Consider the following 17,701-nt stretch of genomic DNA (forward strand, 5'->3'; position numbering starts at 1 on the left):
GACAAAGGAGGCAAGAATATACAATGGATTAAAGACAATCTCTTTAACAAGTGGTGCTGGGAAATCTGGTCAACCACTTGCAAAAGAATGAAACTAGAACACTTTCTAACACCATACACAAAAATAAACTCAAAATGGATTAAAGATCTAAACATAACACCGGAAACTATAAAACTCCTAGAGGAGAACATAGGCAAAACACTCTCTGACATACATCACAGCAGGATCCTCTATGACCCACCTCCCAGAATATTGGAAATAAAAGCAAAAATAAACAAATGGGACCTAATTAAACTTAAAAGCTTCTGCACATCAAAGGAAACTATTAGCAAGGTGAAAAGACAGCCTTCAGAATGGGAGAAAATAATAGCAAATGAAGCAACTGACAAACAACTAATCTCAAAAATATACAAGCAACTCCTACAGCTCAACTCCAGAAAAATAAATGACCCAATCAAAAAATGGGCCAAAGAACTAAATAGACATTTCTCCAAAGAAGACATACAGATGGCTAACAAACACATGAAAAGATGCTCAACATCACTCATTATCAGAGAAATGCAAATCAAAACCACTCTGAGGTACCATTTCACGCCAGTCAGAATGGCTGCAATCCAAAAGTCTACAAGCAATAAATGCTGGAGAGGGTGTGGAGAAAAGGGAACCCTCTTACACTGTTGGTGGGAATGCAAACTAGTACAGCCACTATGGAGAACAGTGTGGAGATTCCTTAAAAAACTGGAAATGGAACTGCCTTATGATCCAGCAATCCCACTGCTGGGCATACACACTGAGGAAACCAGAAGGGAAAAAGACACGTGTACCCCAATGTTCATCGCAGCACTGTTTATAATAGCCAGGACATGGAAGCAACTTAGATGTCCATCAGCAGATGAATGGATAAGAAAGCTGTGGTACATATACACAATGGAGTATTACTCAGCCATTAAAAAGAATACATTTGAATCAGTTCTAATGAGGTGGATGAAACTGGAGCCTATTATACGGAGTGAAGTAAGCCAGAAAGAAAAACATCAATACAGTATACTAACGCATATATATGGAATTTAGAAAGATGCTAACAATAACCCTGTGTACGAGACAGCAAAAGAGACACTGATGTATAGAACAGTCTTATGGACTCTGTGGGAGAGGGAGAGGGTGGGAAGATTTGGGAGAATGGCATTGAAACATATATAATATCATGTATGAAACGAGTTGCCAGTCCAGGTTCGATGCACGATACTGGATGCTTGGGGCTAGTGCACTGGGACGACCCAGAGGGATGGTATGGGGAGGGAGGAGGGAGGAGGGTTCAGGATGGGGAACACATGTATACCTGGGGCAGATTCATTTTGATATTTGGCAAAACTAATACAATTTGTAAAGTTTAAAAATAAAATAAAATTTAAAAAAATAAATAAAAGAATTCAGATAGTAAAAGCAGAAGGAATGATGGAATTGGAAAATCAATATTCTGTTACCCCCATTATAATAATGATTCAAGCAAGAATCATCAGTACATGTAAAAGCCACTGGATTAAAGGCATTAGAAGACACATTCACATAATCTCAAAGTATCACCCAACAGATTGCTAATCACAAAGGGAAAATTGTAAAACTGAGTGATCTGACAGTTGCCACCATAACCAAGTGATCAAGCTTGCCATCACCAATACTGAGGATGTCCAGATATTCTGTCCCCTGACATGAACATTGTGATGTACTCATCACCTTTGTTGGGCTCTTGCTGGAAATGTGTGATCCGAATTTAACCAAGATATAGCAATCAGACAAATCCAAAAGGTGTAATGTTACGCAGGACGTGTGGCCAGGAAGGATGCAATATCACAAAGAAAAAGGGTAAGAGGAAAGGGACCCAACAGCAAATGTTATGTATATATCTTAATAGGGTTCTTATTTTCAAAATAAAGCCATAAAGGATGTTTGGGGGACAATATTGAAAAATGGTACATGGACTTCATGTTTGATGATGTTATTGAGTTAGTTGATCTTCCCAGGTGTGGCAATGATATTGCGTGGGGGGTGGGGGTTGCTTGTTCTTGGATTATGCATGACCAAGAAGTATGTAGTGGAGAACTGTCCATATGTATTTATGCTACTTTTAGAAGATTTGAGAAAAGAGATTTATTAAATTATATGTATCCACACAGAGATGTATCTGTGTTTACACACACATGCACACACACAGAGATAGAGCTATTTGGGAAGGTTAAGTGTAGGAAATCTACATAAGAGGTGTACAAGTATCTATTATATTCTTTTTTAAAATTCTTGAGTTTGATATTTTCAATATTAGCTTATTTCCCATATTACTAATGTCGGCATTTAATTCTGCACACTTGTGTCTCATGTTTTTTTATTCTTTGCAGCACTGGTAAGGTACCCACACCATAATAAAAATACATAATTGCTAACAAAAGTAATCATCTAGACAGAGACTGTTTTAGATTTTGCCCAATAGTGGAAGTAGAATGTTCCAGAGAGATCTGAAATTCATAAGTCGATAAAATCTATGTCATTAAAGATCTCTCAGTTTGTACCATAAAAACTCTCATATGCAGAGTGAATGGGTTTGCCTGTGTTCTGAATATGCTAACATACCCTGACCTACTTCCTCAGTGTAAGAAAGATTTTCTATAATGAAACTTGCTCCCAGAATAGGATTAATACAGATGAGATTGCCCAAATACAATACCAACCATAATCTCTGGAGTTTAACTTTCCAATTCTGCAGGATTTGCAAGGGAAAAAAAGTAAATTTCCCCAAGATAAATGTATTAATATTTAATAAAATCAAAGTCAGATTACAAGGTTAGTGAAAAATAAGGAATTTATATAAAGTCATTTTATATTTGAACAAATACACTAAATGAGTAGCATGATGTCCCAGATATGAAAAACGAGTGAATAAGAGGTAAATTCAAAGGCTGAAAAATATTTAGTTACTGGAGTAAAAAAGTTCCAATGAATGTGTGTTAGCAAAAGTGACCAAATTCTTACATTCAGAATGATTATCCTTGCAGCTCTTGGTGGACTTGTGTTGTAGCACATGTTGTAGCAATGATCCAAGAAATTGGCCGTGATATACAGCATTTTTGTTCCAAGAGATCCATAATGGTCATGGGAAAACATAGTACAATTTTTGTCTTTTGCCACCTCCTTATGAAAAATGACTCACCTTCACACAGGATTAGCTCTGCTGGAGCTATTCTAAAGACGGGTACAAGAGCCAGATGAGTAGACTGAGAGTGGAAGTTGGGAAAGCAGTCTTCGCATTAATCTGGATAAGCTAGACCATGCTGTGCGAACAAATAAAACCTGACATATCAGTGGTGTAAGGTAATAGTTTTATTTCTTCTTCACGAAATGTTCAGTTCATGTTGGGCAGCCCTTCACTTTGTTGTAGCTCCTCCATCAGACACGTGGGACCTCTCAGGCTCCGTGACAAAGGGAAGAGAGAGATCTAGAAGATACTGAGAGTTGTGTCCAAGAGCCAGGTCTTGAATTGTCTGTAATCGCTCCAACTCATTTTTCTTGGCTAAAACCCAGCCATCTGGCTTCAACTTAACCTGGAGGAGGGGATGGCAACCTACTCCAATATTCTTGCCTGGAGAATCCCCACGGACAGAGGAGCCTGGCAGGCTACAGTCCATGGGGTAGCCAAGAGTCAGACATGACTGAGTGCCTAAGCAGCACCAGCAGCAGCTATAATAGCAGCTGGGAAATGCAGTCTTATTAGGAGGCCAGAAAGAAGAAATGATGCAGGCGTGCCTGCCATTACTTCTGCTGCAGCATTTTTTCTATGGGGTGGCTACCCTCAGAGGATGAGGTCCTGGGGTGCCTGGTGGTCAGTTTTTTACAAATGTCCCAAAAGCCTGGCTAAGAATGAAGCCATCACAGAAGAAAACAAAGAGCCAAAGAATTTTGTCTATCGCATTGCTATAGTCTGTGGATCCTGCCATGATGGTGAGCTGATAAATAATGCCTACTTCCTTCATGTTCAGTAATTCCATTTGTATTTGCCTCTTTTAGCCCAGAGTAATTACTAAGTCAGGGTCCTTGAAAACTGAGCCACATGTTCAATAATCAATAATTCCATTGATGCATTCATTGGCGAATGTCACTGATATTTTCTATACTATGGCTGGTAAGCTTCCATTCTTCTATCAGAGTTTGTCTCAACATCATCCCTTCTATGAAATCTGTACCTGGTTCTATCAATTCTTAGAGTTTTAATAGGCAGAGACAGTGTAGTGTAGTAGTAGATAAATGCATAGCCACTTGAGTTAGTTTGCATTGGCATTAAATCTAGTTGCTACTTAAAGCTGTGTGAACTTGGGCATATAATGTGTCTTAGTTTTATTCACCATAAAATAGAGATAATATAATGCTATCAGGCATATTTTAAAAGTTAATACATATAAAGGACTTGAACAGTACATGCATACATGCTCACTTGTGTCCTATCCTTTGCAACTCTATGGACTGCAGCCCACCAGGCTCCTCTGTCCGTGGAATTTTCCAGGCAAGAACACTGGAGTGGGTCGCCATTTCCCCCTTGCAAGGGATCTTCCTAACTCAGGGATCAAACCCATGTCTCTTGAGTTTCCTGCATTGCAGGCAGATTCTTTATTGCTGAGCCATCTGGGAAACCCCAGAATAGTACATGGCAATAGGTAATTATTCAACAAATATTAACAACTATCATTACTAATAGACTATCAGCCTTCCAAGGACAAGGATACTGATTTCTTTTCTTCAATACTTGGTATACCACCTGGTGTTAATATGTGGACAAGCAATACCAACCATATTATTGGTGAAATCAGCACACTTTTCCATAAAGGCAGGAAGTCACCCATATTCATCTCCCCACCTCCATCTGTCACTACCCAGCCAACCTTGAAAGCTTTGTCTCCATGAGGCTTTTCATGAGTCTAGGAGAAAGGAAATTCTCCCTCTTCTCAACTGCAGAACATGCAGAATTATTGAATATATGATTCATGAACACGGTATCCCCACCCAATATTCCTTCACAGTCCCCTACATGTCACTTAGCACAGTACACATAAGAAACATTTTTTGGACGACAGTGAGGGTCTGGCCCTGTGTCAGGCTACATGCTATTAGCTTTATACCAACTCTCTTATTTATAGCACATAGCCCTCTAAGGATTATCATCAACCTTGTTTTACACATCAGGAAACTAAGACTTAGGAGATTGCTTGCCCAGGGCACAATTTGGCCTAAAACACACAAAAAGCTAAGATTAAAACTCAAACTGTCTGATTTTAAATTCCAGAGACTTAATCGCTATACAGTACTGGGTGAATGAATCCATCTGTCATCTGTCATCTCTGGAAACTTGGCTTACGGGACCGACAACATTCTCACTTGGGTACCCACTGTGAGCAAACTTGTAACAGGTATTATTAAATCATTAAAAATAGACTGTGGTTCCTGATTTAGGGCAACTTGTGCTTTTCTGAAGTTTCTGGAGTATGGTGGTGGTAGCAGAGGTGGTCAGGGTAGCACTTTATGATTTTGGGGGGTATAGGTGTGTGGCAGTGGAAAAAATTCTCCAGATGAAGGTGATAGACCCCTGCCTTCTGCCCTAGATGATGCTACTGGTCTAAGGTTCTTAGATGTATATGTAATGTATGCAAGGCAGAAGGATGGTCTCCAAAGATAACTACATCCTAATCCCCAGAACCTTTGAATATTACTTTACATGGCAAGAGACTTTGCAGAGAAATTAAGGTTAAGGACCTTGATATTAGATTATTCTGAATTATCCAAGTCAGCCCAATCACATGAATCTTCAGAAGTGAAGAATTTTTCCCAACTGCAGCCAGATGGAAGGCAGAAGATCTGAAGACGGCAGTGTGAAAAAGATTCTTTATCCCTTTATTGGGTCTGAGATGTAAACGGTTATGTGCAAGGACTAGAGGAAAGTTTCTAGGAATTAGAGGTGGCCCCCGACTGACAACCAACAATGAAACAGAAACCTCAGTCCTACAACCAGATAGAACTAAATTCTAACACCTGAATGAGCAAGGAAATAGATTTTCCCCTTGATCCCTAGAGAGAAACACAGCCATGCCAATATCTTTATTTTAGTCGGGTAAGAGCTGTACCAGACTACTGACTCTCAGAACTTTAAGATGATAAGTGCGTGTTGTTTTAAGCCACTAAGTTTTTGGTTACTTTTTATGGCAGGATAGAAAACTAATATAGCAGACATTTAGGAGATAATTTAATCTATACATTCATTTTATTACTAAAGACACTGAGGCCAAAGAAATTAAATTACTGTCTAAGGTCTCATCTTGATTAGTCTAATCCACAGAGACTCAACTGTGCACTGAGCGCTGAAGAATGGATCCTTTTGAACTGCAGTGTTGGAGAAGACTCTTGAGAGTCCCTTGGACTGCAAGGAGATCCAACTAGCCCATCCTAAAGGAAATTAGTCCTAAATATTCATTTGAAGGACTGATGCTGAAGCTGAAACTCCAAACCTTTGGCCGCCTGATGTGAAGAACTAATTCATTGGAAAAGACCCTGATGCTTGGAAAGATTGAGGGCAGGAGGAGAAGGGGATGACAGAGAATGAGATGGTTGGATGGCATCACTGACTCGATGGACATGAGTTTGAGCAAGCTCTAGGAGTTGACGATGGACTGGGAAACCTGGTGTGCTGCAGTCCATGGGGTCGCCAAGAGTTGGACATGACTGAGCAACTGATCTGACAGGGACTCAAGTGTATAATCAGACAATAATAAACACAAATTGATTATCAAAAATTGGGTATTGCCACATTTCTTATAAATTTTGGAAAATAGATACAGATATATGATTCTTGATAGAAGGATGAAATTGGTTAATTGAGTGGTTCTTTGCAAAACAGGCTACACATTACTATTGTTTGAGAGATTTTTTTTAATATTGGCCAATTTCCAGGACCAATATATTGAATTTATTATTTTACGGGTTTGTGGTGTAGTCCTCATATTGGTATTATTTTTAAAGTTTCCTGAGGTGACTTAATGTGTAAGCAGAGTTGCAAAACACTGCTCTAACAAGTATTCAGCTTGCTGAGCTTCCTTGCGACATCTATGTCTTCATATATAATCACTTACTTTGGTTCTAGACTAACACCAAAAAAGTCAATATGTTATATCTCCTGGCTATCATTTGATACTGATAGACTTATTGTGCTACCCTCTCATTAACAAGCACTTTTCCTTCAATTACTCCTTATTCAACATCTTCTTCAATATATTGCCTTTCTATTGCTGCATGGCAAATTACTCTAAAACTTGACATTTTAAAACAACAAATATTTATTATGTCACATTCTATGGATCAAATATCTGGGTGCGTCTTGTTCACAGTCTTTCACAAGTCATAAGCTATCAGCCAGGGCTGCAGTCACCTCGAGGCTCAACCTGGGAAGATCCTCTTCCAAAATAATTCCCATGGTTATTGTCAGCCTTGGGTCCTTGCTGACTTGGGTTGTTAGCTGACTCTTTGTAACCCCATGGACTATACAGTCCATGGAATTCTCCAGGCCAGAATACTGGAGTGGGTAGCCTTTCCCTTCTCCAGGGAATCTTCCCAACCCAGGGATCAAACCCAGGTCTCCCGCATTGCAGGTAGATTCTTTACCAGCTGAGCCACAAGGGAAGTCCAAGATTACTGAAGTGGGTAGCCTATCCCTTCTCCAGGGGATCTTCCTGACCCAGGGATTGAACCCAGGTCTTCCGCATTGCAGGTAGATTTTTTACCAGCTGAGCCACCAGGGAAATCGACCCCTTTCCACACGGGCTTTTCCATAGAGCTTCTCGCCATATGGCAGCTTGCTTCCTTAAAACAAACATAGAAAGACACATAGGGCCACATAGAGACAGAAAAACAGAGAGAGAGAGAAATAGGAGAAGGAGGCAGGCAGGTGTCAAGCAAACTAGAAATCACAGTCTTTTTGTAACTAAATCTGTGAAGTAATATCCCATCATTTTTGCCACATTTTGTTAGTATGAACTGACTCAATAAGTCCGATAGACAACCCAAAGGAGGGAATCCGTACAATAACACTTTGGGCCAGCATGTGTGAGTACTCAGTCGCTCAGTCATGTCCGACTCTCTGCGACCCCATGGAGCATGGTATTATTTTATAACAAATTCATTTACGTTAATTAAACACACAGGTCTGTGAGACACCAAAGTCCACACTTAAAACCATCTGCACTGCAAGTTTCCATGGGTTCTACTCTCCAGTTATTCTAGAACTAAATTCAAAATATTTTAATAACATGCTCTTTCTCAGTCACTATCTGGATGTTATAGAATCTCTTGACCTTGAAAGGTGAGACCTATCTGTTCCACCTCATCATAAAGGCATCTTGCATCATAGATCCTATATTTTAAGAGCCATCTAATCGTATATTTTCTTTTTGATCACCTTTACCCTGAAGGATTCTCTTTGTACTTTTTGTCATTATACAAATCTTCATCATTACTGTATTTTAATGTTATGAATTTTATTGTATTTTTGAGTAAGCAATACACATATCTGACACAAAGTTTAAAAAAATATATTAAAAATACTATTGTGCCTTTGTGCAATATTTGTCCTCCTCCCCTGCACTCTGAATTCTAGAACCTTTGCCTTATTAAAATCTTGAGATATAAGTATCCCCTCTCCTGTATCTGTAACTTCTTCTCTCCCCAACATTTCTCAGTACCATTCAAATATGCCGAAATCACTTCTATCTTTAAAACAAATAAAATTTAAAATAACTTACATGAATCACATGTTCTCCTCCAGCTACTGCTCAAACCAGTTATCTCAAAAGAGGATCCAAACTGTACATCTGCATCTTAGGTAACGAAATTTCCATCTATACAGCCAAAGAAGACACACAACTATCTTCACTTCTTCACCTACTGTTCATTACTCCCTTTACTCTGATATGACTCTGACTTGTTCTGCTTTATCAGAATGCTCTTAGATCAACAGTGACCTTCTCTTTACATCCAGTGAGCACTTCTAGGTCCTCGCTTTACTTGACTTCTCAGAAACATTCGACATTGTGGAGAATTCCCTCCTTCCTGAAACTCTCATCTCCCTTGGCTTCTGTTCTCCTACCTACCCCCTCTTACTATATCTTCTCCTTTGACAGCTGCTCCTTCTACATGTTTTCCAGCTCTTCCTTACCTGAAAAATGAAAGTGAAGTCACTCAGTCGTGTCTGACTTTTTGCAACCCCATGGACTATAGCCTACCATGCTCCTCCGTCCATGGGATTTTCCAGCCAAGAGTACTGGAGTGGGTTGCTATTGCCTTCTCCAGAGGATCTCCCCAACCCAGGATCTCCTGCATTGTAGGCAGATGCTTTACCATCTGAGCCACCAGGGAGGTCCTTACCTATCTGCCTTTTAAAGACTAGAGCTTTCTAGGGTTCAACCCATGCTATCTTTATAGTCTATATTTTTCTGCAGGTAATTTTATCTTCATAAGACTCTGAGATTTATATTCCCAACCCAAAACCCTCTTCCAAGTTCTAAACTGGCATAACCCCCTACCAAGTATTTCTACTTAAATGTTTAAAATGCTTATCAAATCCATGAAGGATGAGAAATAAAACCAAGGTTATTTACCCCAAACAGTCCCTCTTCCATATCTTGAGGAATGGCACATTCCACTTGGCAAACTAGAAACCCAGATGTCATCCTTAACCCTGATCTCTCCTTTACCACTTTTATCTAGTCTACCATGGGATTTATATTTTACCACTTAGTTACTACTGTTTGTGGTTTCAGATACATTACTCCATGTTATTTTCAGCTATCTTTCCTACTTCCCAAACCCCACTGAAGTCTGTTAATTTGTGGTCATTGAGAAATACTTTATAATATGAGAAGCCTTTTGTGATTTATAGTTTAAGGCACTTAGTTAACTCTAAAGATTTCCTGTCATTTCTTCACTGGACAGAGTTAATTTCCACAATTTCAAGTTTAAGTAAAATTGTTGTGTCTTTATTGATTTTTATGATTTTTAGTTCACCTTTTTAAATCACACACTTAAAACAAACCCATTTTTTCCCTTAACCTCTTCTTGGAAATAAAATATACTCCCTTAAACTCTCCTTTCAGCCTAAGTGGAAAATCTTTTAAAATTGTGAAACAGGGCTAGTACCTTGCTGTTGTAGAACTGTCCCACACTAAGTTAATAAATCATTGCAGTCAGAAGTTATTTATCAAATAAATATATTTATTTATTTGAAACAAGTTCAGTTTAGATGTGTGGTATATGGGATTAGTTATCTAGCTCTTACTAATGCCTGAACTTTGACCTCTGTTGCCAGATCTTTAGACATAAAGGACTAGAATGCCAGCAGTGCATTCAGTGGAACACAGTAGGGCCTGGTCAGTTTCTTTGTATAGAGTTAAACCTCCTCTCCTTCCTTGGATCAATGATTCAGCCTCCAGCAGGCACTTAGCCAAGTGACAGAATGTTTTTAAATTATTTTTTATGTATGTATGAGTGTATTTTTTCTTTATTTTTAATTAAAGTATAGTTGATATACAATGTTGTATTTCAGATGTACAGCACAGTACACAGGTGTACAGCAATATATAATTTGATATGTGTGTGTGTGTGGTATGTGTGTGTACACGTGTGTGTGTGTGGTTCTTTTCCCTGATAGGTTAAAAACTATTAAGTATAATTCCCTGTGCTGTACAGTTGGCCCTTGTTGGTTATCTGTTTTTTTTTTTTTTAATTTTTTTTATTAAACCTTAAAAAGTGATGAAATTCTTTTTTTTTTTTTTTCTAAATTTTTAAAAGAAAGTCCATCCTGAACCCTCCTCCCTCCTCCCTCCCCATACCATCCCTCTGGGTCGTCCCAGTGCACCAGTCCCAAGCATCCAGCATCGTGCATTGAACCTGGACTGGCATCTCGTTTCATACATGACATTTCACATGTTTCAATGCCATTCTCCCAAATCTTCCCACCCTCTCCCTCTCCCACAGAGTCCATAAGCCTGTTCTATACATCAGTGTCTCTTTTGCTGTCTCATATACAGGGTTATCGTTACCATCTTTCTAAATTCCATATATATGCGTTAGTATACTGTATTGGTGTTTGTCCTTCCGGCTTACTTCACTCTGTATAATAGGCTCCAGTTTCATCCACCTCATTAGAACTGATTCAAATGTATTCTTTTTAATGGCTGAGTAATACTCCATTGTGTATATGTACCACTGCTTTCTTATCCATTCATCTGCTGATGGACATCTAGGTTGCTTCCATGTCCTGGCTATTATAAACAGTGCTGCGATGAACATTGGGGTACACGTGTCTCTTTCCCTTCTGGTTTCCTCAGTGTGTATGCCCAGCAGTGGGATTGCTGGATCATAAGGCAGTTCTATTTCCAGTTTTTTAAGGAATCTCCACACTGTTCTCCATAGTGGCTGTACTAGTTTGCATTCCCACCAACAGTGTAAGAGGGTTCCCTTTTCTCCACACCCTCTCCAGCATTTATTATTTGTAGACTTTTGGATCGCAGCCATTCTGACTGGTGTGAAATGGTATCTCATAGTGGTTTTGATTTGCATTTCTCTGATAATGAGTGATGTTGAGCATCTTTTCATGTGTTTGTTAGCCTGGTTATCTGTTTTATACATGGTACTGTGTGTATGTTAATCCAAAACTCCTAATTGATCTCATCCTTACCTTTCCCCTTTGGCAACCATAAGTTTGTTTTCTATGTCTGTGGGTCTATTTCTATTTGGTATATGTTTATTTGTATTCTTTTTTAAGATCCCACTTATAAGCAATATCATGTGATATCATATGTTATTTACCTTTTTCTGTGCAGCTTACTTCACTTAGTACAATCTCTTAAGTCCATCCTTGTCGCTGTAAATGGCATTATATCATTTTTTTTACAACTGAGTAGTATTCCACTGTATGTGTGTACCACATCTTCTTTATCCATTCAGCTGTCAATAGACATTTAGGTTGCTTCCATGTCTTGGCTATTGTAAATAGTGCTGATGTAAATAATGGGCTGCATATATATTTTCTAGTTATACTTTGAGTGACAGAATTAATAAAGGATGTTAAATCATCATTTGCTGTTAATAATGTTTTTTGATGATCGAAGTCAGAAATGTCTTTATTTCAGTGGAGGTTACTAACTGAAAAGAGGCACAAGGAAGCTCCTTAGATGCTCAGTTCAGTTCAGTTCATTTCAGTCGCTCAGTCGTGTCCAACTCTTTGCGACCCCATGAATCGCAGCATGCCAGGCCTCCCTGTCCATCACCAACTCCCGGAGTTCACTCAGACTCACGTCCATCGAGTCAGTGATGCCATCCAGCCATCTCATCTTCTGTCGTCCCCTTCTCCTCCTGCCCCCAATCCCTCCCAGCATCAGAGTCTTTTCCAATGAGTCAACTCTTCGCGTGAAGTGGCCAAAGTACTGGAATTTCAGCTTTAGCATCATTCCTTCCAAAGAAATCCCAGGGCTGATCTCCTTCAGAATGGACTGGTTGGATCTCCTAGAAGTCCAAGGGACTCTAAAGAGTCTTCTCCAACACCACAGTTCAAAAGCATCAATTCTTTGGCGCTCAGCCTTCTTCACAGTCCAACTCTCACATCCATACATGACCACAGGAAAAACCAAAGCCTTGACCAGACGAACCTTTGTTGGCAAAGTAATGTCTCTGCTTTTGAATATGCTATCTAGGTTGGTCATAAATTTTCTTCCAAGAAGTAAGCGTCTTTTAATTTCATGGCTGCAGTCACCATCTGCAGTGATTTTGGAGTCCCCAAAAAATAAAGTCTGACACTGTTTCTACTATTTCCCCATCTGTTTCCCATGAACTGATGGGACTGGATGCCATGATCTTAGTTTTCTGAATGTTTAGCTTTAAGCCAACTTTTCACTCTCCTCTTTCACTTTCATCAAGAGGCTTTTCAGTTCCTCTTCACTTTCTGCCATAAGGGTGGTGTCATCTGCATATCTGAGGTTATTGAGATTTCTCCCAGCAATCTTGATTCCAGCTTGTGCTTCCTCCAGCCCAGCGTTTCTCATGATGTACTCTGAATATAAGTTAAATAAGCAGGATGACAATATACAGCCTTGACGTACTCCTTTTCCTATTTGGAACCAGTCTGTTGTTCCATGTCCAGTTCTAACTGTTGCTTCCTGACCTGCATACAGGTTTCTCAAGAGACAGGTCAGACCACCTGGTCTGGTATTCCCATCTCTTTCAGAATTTTCCACAGTTTATTGTGATCCACACAGTCAAAGGCTTTGGCATAGTCAATAAAGCAGAAATAGATGTTTTTCTGGAGCTCTCTTGCTTTTTCCATGATCCAGTGGATGTTGGCAATTTGATCTCTGGTTCCTCTGCCTTTTCTAAAACCAGCTTGAACATCAGGAAGTTCACGGTTCACATATTGCTGAAGCCTGGATTGGAGAATTTTGAGCATTACTTTACTAGCGTGTGAGATGAGTGCAATTGTGCAGTAGTTTGAGCATTCTTTGGCATTGCCTTTCTTTGGGATTGGAATGAAAACTGACCTTTTCCAGTCCTGTGGCCACTGCTGAGTTTTCCAAATTTGCTGGCATATTGAGTGCAGCACTTTCACAGCATCATCTTTCAGGATTTGAAAGAGCTCAACTGGAATTCCATCACCTCCACTAGCTTTGTTTGCAGTGATGCTTTCTAAGGCCCACTTGACTTCACATTCCAGGATGTCTGGCTCTAGGTCAGTGATCACACCATTGTGATTATCTGGGTTTTGAAGATCTTCTTTGTACAGTTCTTCTGTGTATTCTTGCCACCTCTTCTTAATATCTTCTGCTTCTGTTAGGTCCATACCATTTCTGTCCTTTATCGAGCCCATCTTTGCCTGAAATGTTCCCTTGGTATCTCTAATTTTCTTGAAGAGATCTCTAGTCTTTCCCATTCTGTTGTTTTCCTCTATTTCTTTGCATTGATCACTGAGGAAGGCTTTCTTATCTCTTCTTGCTATTCTTTGGAACCCTGCATTCAGATGCTTATATCTTTCCTTTTCTCCTTTGCTTTTCACTTCTCTGCTTTTCACAGCTATTTGTAAGGCCTCCCCAGACAGCCATTTTGCTTTTTTGCATTTCTTTTCCATGGGGATGGTCTTGATCCCTGTCTCCTGTGCAATGTCACGAACCTCCGTCCATAGTTCATCAGGCATTCTATCTATCAGATTTAGGCCCTTAAATCTATTTCTGACTTCTACTGTATAATCATAAGGGATTTGATTTAGGTCTTACCTGAATGGTCTAGTGGTTTCCCCTACTTTCTTCAATTTAAGTCTGAATTTGGCAATAAGGAGTTCATGATCTGAGTCACAGTCAGCTCCTGCTCTTGTTTTTGTTGCTGGAAATATGCTATTTCTTGATCTGAGTGAAAATTATTCAGTATTTACATATTAAAATTTGCTGAGCTGCAAACTTATGATTAATGCACTTTATGAACTTTATATATGTTATCCCTAAATAGAAAAAGGGTACTGTTTAATATTGAGGAAAATGACAGCAGTAAATCCTATTAAAATAGTTATATGTACTATAAAAGTATTCGTGAACATATTTGCTTTATGAAGATTTACTAAAGAAACATCACTTCAATTTTGTTATGAATCTTGCATCTATTTCTCCAGAACATATAGTGATTTCATTTTATAATTATAGCTCTTATTTCCCTCTTCACTTTGGCTTCCAGGCAGCTCTAAATCCAATATGCGGTCAATCTAAGCATGTGTATAATATTTTTTCATGTGCTTTTCAAATTAATTTCAACCTTATCACAAATTTTGCCTTATTTTTTCCAACTTTATGTACTTTCACTATTAATTTCCTCACTTACTAATTTTGGCACACAAAACTGTAGATACCAAGATTCCCAGATCTTTACTTGGTTTTACCAAGATCTTTACTTGGTTTTAAATGATACAATTAATTACCTTTTAAGTATTTTCTGAGACTATAATGATATTATTTATATACTTCATCCATTGATTCTACTGTGTTTGTTTCCTTGAGGAATAGTTCTTCTGTTTGATATTACTGGTACTTCTCTGTACTGATTCTAACTTCCCTTGATGTTTGATGATTTCTGAACGATGCTCTTTTGCACACTTCTCTTTTTTATTATATTTTGAGGACTGGTGATGAGAGTGGGGGGAGATTGAAGCTAGACATGATGTCATTTGGTTTCTGATTTTCAGAAATTCTTTCATTTTTCAACTACTGGTAGCAATTCTTTTATTTTACAGTGCCATTGAAATATTTTTGAAAACAAATATTTTCTTTCATGGGGTTTAGAATGATAAGGAAAGTAGAACCATGGGCTCAGTCTGCCATCTTGAGATCTCTTGAGAACATGAAAGATCTCAGCAACAGGGGAGCCTCTGAACTGAAAGCTATGAAAATAAGTTCCCCATGAATTCAGTGGGCCAGAATTCAGTGGGCCAAACTCTGGGAGCATGAGCTCTGAGTCAGAAAGGCATGGAGGCAAGATGATGGGTACCAGGTGATACTGGCAAGCACTGCTGGGTACCTACCAGGAAGTAGACTGTATAATCTGGAACTGTCTCTTATGGACAGGCTAGCCATTTGTAAAGGAGCAGGGACATAGTAGACAATAGCCACCTAGTCCTAAGAATTCAGAAAACCCTCCCCCCACTGATTAGGAGCTCTCTGTTCAGATATGCTTCCTGTTATTGAGGGCAGGCACAAACCTCCAAGCAGCAAGCAGGCAAGCATATGAAGACCAGGTCCCCTGTGGATAGACTAGTGCTTTTTTAGCCTGAGGAGGAAATGCTTTGGGTCAGTTATTTTTGGCAACTGCCTGGGGGTAGCCCCATGGAAGGATTTGTCAATATTTTTGATGAAGACACTTTTGAAGAAAAGAATAGAGTTTTGAGAGTTTCAGTTCTAATCAAAATAAAGATTTTGTTAATAATAATATTTATCTCTTAGTGCAGCAGAAATGATTTAACAAAATATTGTATGTAAACCCCAGTGCACAGTGTTTCGCATGTATTAAATACTTAATAAATGTTAGAGGCAATTACTTCTACTATATGTGCTTTGTTATCAACTTTGACAATTGTATTGGGTCACTGTTAGTCACTCCTCTAAATACCTAGAATATCTAGAATGTGTTGAAGTTCATATTTAAACCCAAACTATATTTATAGTATAGGATCTCTTTGGAGTCTGAAGTGAGGTGGCTGTGATTGTACGAGACAAAACAGCTGCAGCCACCCTGAAAATATTTAAGATGGAAATACAATTATTCCTTTCGAATGGTTTTTTGCTTCAAATTCAGTTAAACAGGTTTATAATAGAGAGACTCTGGAGTCATATACTCAGTTGTGAGCAGAATATCATATCCATACCAAGTCCTTTATAGCTTCTAGGGCTTTTATTCCAGCGAAAATGCAATTCTTTCCTGGTAAATGGGAACTGATGAGTTTGAAAACATCGCCTAGCAAGAAGAGCAGGTAGGGACCATCCTGACAGCTTTTAGACAAATCTGAATTTTGTCAGTTTACTGACACAATTAAGACTGATGATGTTTTATTTGTATTTTTGAGGCTTTGCCATAAAACATTTACTTTCATTTTTTTCTTTTCCACACCCCTCCATTACTGTTCACTCTATTAACAAAGATTAAAGCTGCAATTCAAGTCAAAATATGATCTTCTTAAATCAAAACAACTTATGAAAGTGCATTGATGGGAATGTGTTTAAATACATCAATGTACTTCCTGATTAGTTGTTTGGTGGCTCCCAATTCATGATTAAAGCTTATTCAAGCAAATTCCAAAGAGCTTCCTTCTTTTTTTTAAGGTATCCCTAAAAATATTTAACTGTTGTTATTGTTGTTACTTGTTTTTAGATATGTGCTGTGGATGTTTAAAAGGCAAAGGAGAGGATTGTGGATTTTTACCATATAATTTACCATATAATTTACCCTAGTTTTTGGTGCAAAACTTTTTCTTATTTTTCTCTAAACTTCCTGCTAATCTCTACTTACCTGGGGCCCTACTGATTTGCATGAATTTACCTTAGATCCTTCAAGACAACAAAATCTAAGCTACTGGGAGTTAAGGAATCTTCCCTAAGAGAAAATCAGTGAAGGGCATTTCTTCAAATCCATACCAAACCAAAAAGCAAAACTGCTGGTTTTTCAGACTTTTCAAAGACCACAGTTTCACCAATCACGACTTGTAACAAAAACAGAAAAAGGCTCACCTGGTGATTAAGCCAAACACCATCTCAGGTTGAGGCAGAAGCACAGGTTTCAAGAAAATGAGAAATCCAGGCCAATTAGTAGATGTGAGCTCTCTTGGGACACCTTCTAGGAACACATTCTGTCCCAGCTGACCTTTGGCCTCTAAGCTGCAGTGGAGAAGTTCCCAGAAGTGAATTCTGTAAGTTTCTGAGAATAAGTCCTCCTCTCTCCTTCCGGGACTGGCTGGAAATAGCAGCAGCGTTCTTTGCTCCTGCCTTTTTACTGACTCATCTGGGACATAACTGTAGGTCCCACTTAGAGAAGCATTGATCTAAAAGAGGGATGAAAACAAAAGATTATTTAATTATAATTGTATGTACTTAGT

The 17,701-nt window shown here is 38.8% G+C and overlaps 1 long non-coding RNA gene across 1 annotated transcript in view; it reads right to left on the minus strand.

The window, feature by feature from the left end:
* Nucleotides 1-17,030: 17,030 nt before the first annotated feature.
* LOC147344301 (uncharacterized) overlaps nucleotides 17,031-17,701 on the minus strand; it is a 27,238-nt gene continuing 26,567 nt past the window's right edge. The window contains exon 3 of the long non-coding RNA XR_015155362.1: nucleotides 17,031-17,647. This is a non-coding gene — a long non-coding RNA (uncharacterized LOC147344301). The remainder of the gene's footprint in view (nucleotides 17,648-17,701) is intronic.

The sequence above is a fragment of the Bos grunniens genome, chromosome 26 (genome assembly GCF_055505025.1).
Source record: "Bos grunniens cultivar Pamir isolate PY7600 chromosome 26, Bosgru_T2T1.0, whole genome shotgun sequence".
NCBI lineage: Eukaryota > Metazoa > Chordata > Mammalia > Artiodactyla > Bovidae > Bos > Bos grunniens.